Here is a 3,519-nt window from a genome sequence, read left to right on the forward strand (position 1 = left end):
TCTTCATTGCCTGCTCTGTGAAAATGGATATGGGCCCTTTAAATATTGTGCCTTTGTCAGTTGGCACATATTTAGCTTTGACAGTAGAGGGCGCGGGAGAGACAATGCCGAAGGAATTTCCATTTACTCACTCAGTAGGCTTCCTCAGCATGGGTAGCTTCTCCAAGGTTGGGTCCTACAATACACAGGAGCTAACAACACCCAGCAAGCAGCAGCCTCCCCAGGCACAACCCTGTCAAGTGTTACATAGCAAAATGGCTATCATGAGATGCCTCCTATGAACAGTTCCCAGAACCCTATGGGACAAATTTCTAGCCATTCCTGGAGTGTAGATTTCCAGCAACTTCACTGGTGTAGCACAACAATAACCTCTCTGCCATTCACAGATCCAGGGCCATGTCCTCTCTAAGAAGGTCTGGCTCTTAATCCTAGAGGGGCCCCTTCCTTAAAACACACTCTCTCAGCCCTAGGGGGCATGGCTGTTTCTTAGTTGGCCATTCTTCTGTTCTTTGGATTTCCTTTCTCCCTTCCATAAAATTGAAATATCTAATACCAGGATTTTTTGCTAGGTATATGTTGCCACAATATTTAACAATAAGCCTACATCTAGCATCACACTTAATGGTGGAGAATGAATGCTTTTTCCCTATGATAAAGAACGAGTAAGGATGCCTGCTCTCACCATTTCCATTCAGTATTGTAATGCCTACATTAGTGAAGCTAGGCAATGAAAGCAAAAAATTGGAAAAGAAGAAGTAAAATTCTCTTTATTCACAGACAACATGATCATCTATTTAGAAAATCCAATGGAATCTCTAAAAGAACTACTAGGACTTGGGGTGCCTGGGTGGCTCAGTCGGTTAGGTGTCTGACTCTTGATTTTGGCTCAGGTTGTGATGTCATGATCTCATGGTTCATGGGATTGAGCCCCACATCAGGCTCCATGCTGACAGCATGGAACCTGCTTGGGATTCTCTTTGCCTCTCTCTCTCTGTCCCTCCCCGCCAAAAAATAAATAAGTAAACTTAGAAAAAGAACTACTAGAAACTAATAAATGACTTAGCAAGTTTGTAGGATGCAATATCAACATACAAAAATCAATTGTACATCTATGTACTATCAACAAACAAGCAGTAATTGAAATTATAAAACCAATACTATTTTCAAAAGCATCTAAAACTGAAGTCCTTAGGGATACATCTGATAAAAAGCGTGCAAGACCTGTGCCCTCAAAAGTACAATGCATTGCTGATAAAAATTAAAGAAGATGTAAATAAAGAGAGATATACCATGTTCATGGGTTGGAAGAGTCAATATTGTTAATATGTCAATCTTCCTCAACTTTATCTATAGATTCTATGTTATCTCAGACAAAACCCAACATGTTTTCTTTTTGGTAGAAATTGAAAAGATGATTCTAAAATTCACATGGAAAGGCAAAGAGCCTAGAAGAGTCAAAACTACTTTGAAAAGAAAGAACAACATTGGAGGATTAATACAGCTTAATATCAGGACTTCTTATAAAGTCCTTCTTATAAAGCATTAGGGGTGGCTAGGTGGCCCAATCAGTTAAGCATCCAACTTCAGCTCAGATCATGATCTCATGGTTTGTGAGTTCGAACCCCATATCAGGCTGTGTGCTAACAGCTTTTAGCTAACAGCTGTTAGCACAGAGCATGCTTGGATCTTCTGTTGCACTCTCTCTGCCCCTTCCTCTCTAGCGTACATGCACTCTCTCTTTCTCTCTGTTTCTCTCAAAAATAAATAAACGTATATAAAAAACAATAAAGTTATAGTAATCAAGATAATATGGTGTTAGCATCAAGAGAGACAAACAGATCCATGAGACAGGGTAGTAAGTTCAGAAATAGACACCCACATGCATGTGGACAACTGTCTTTTTTTTTTTTTTTTTTTTTTTTTTTACAAAATGTGAAGGCAGGTGGGTCTTTCAACAAATATTGCTGAATAAATGGATACCTATATTCAAAAACAAAAACAAGGGGCACCTGGGTGGCTCAGTCGGTTAAGCATTCAACTTCAGCTCAGGTCATAATCTTGTGGTCTGTGAGTTCGAGCCCCATGTCAGCCTCTGTGCTGCCAGCTCAGAGCCTGGAGCCTGCTTCGGATTCTGTGGCTCCCTCCCTCTCTGTCTCTCCCCTACTCATGCTCGCTCTCTCAAAAATAAACATTTAAAAATATTAAAAAACAAAAAACTTTGATCCATACTTCATACCATACACAAAAATTCACCCAATGTGGGTAATAGGCCTAAATGTAAATTCCCAAACTCTAAATCTTCAAGAAGAAAACATGGAAGAAAGCCTTTTTGACTTTGGATTAGGCAAAGATTTCTTATATATGACACCAAAAGCATGATCCATAAAAGGATACGTTGATAAACTGGACTTTATAAAAAATTTAAAACTGCTTTTTCACAAGACACTGCTAAGAGAATAAAAAGATCAGGTAAAGACTGGGAGTCAGTAACTGCAAGCCATATATCAGATAAAAGAGTTGTATCCAAAAAATATAAAGAACTCTCAAACCCCATAATACGCAAACAACCCGATTTACAAATGGGCAAAGGATGCGAACTTCCGCTTCACCAAAGAAGATATACAAATGGCAAATAAGCACATAAAAAAAATGGTCAACATCATTAGTCATTCGGGAAGTGGAAATTAAAACTACAGTGAGATATCCACTATACATCTATCAGAATGGCTAGTATTAAAAACTGACCCCAAACAAGTGTTGGTAGGGATGTGGAGGAAGTAATGTTTTCATACAATTCTGGTAGGAACGTAAACGGTAAGACCACTTTGGAAAATAGTTTGGCAGTTCCTCCAAACAAACAAAAACCAAAGCCATTCATTCTCCTACTAGACATTTACCGATGAGAAAGGAAGACATGTGCCTATACATGGACGTGTACATGAACGTTCACAGCAACTTGACTTGTAATTGTGAAAACATGGTGTATCCATCCACACGTTCGACAAACTGCCATGTCCATACAATGGAAAACTATTCATTAATTAAAAGGAATAAGCCTTACAATATGGATGAATCTCAAAATAATTATGCTGAGTGAAAGAAGCCATACCAATAAAAGACCCCATGTTGTATATATTCATGTACAGAAATTTTTAGAAAATGCAACGTAATCTGTAGTGACATAAAGCAGATGAGTGGTTGCCTGAGGACTGGTGACTGGGGAGGTGCAGTAGAGAGGGATTAATTACCAAGGGGCATAAGGAAACTTTTTGGAATAACGGACATATTATCTTGATTACAGTGATGGTTTCACAGCTGTATACACATGTCAAACTTATGTACACTTCAAGTGTGTGCATTGTAATGTATTTAGTTATTTAGAAATCATGCTGACTGCTGGCAGAAGAATGTGTTGTAGGATGAGGCAGGAGAAACCACAGCAAGTTCAGTTGAAAAGGTTTTGCAGTAGCCAAGGTGAGAGGAAGTGGTGATGGCAGCAGACACAGAGAAAAAGCAGAG

Source organism: Panthera leo, chromosome A1 (assembly GCF_018350215.1).
Source record: "Panthera leo isolate Ple1 chromosome A1, P.leo_Ple1_pat1.1, whole genome shotgun sequence".
Taxonomy (NCBI): domain Eukaryota; kingdom Metazoa; phylum Chordata; class Mammalia; order Carnivora; family Felidae; genus Panthera; species Panthera leo.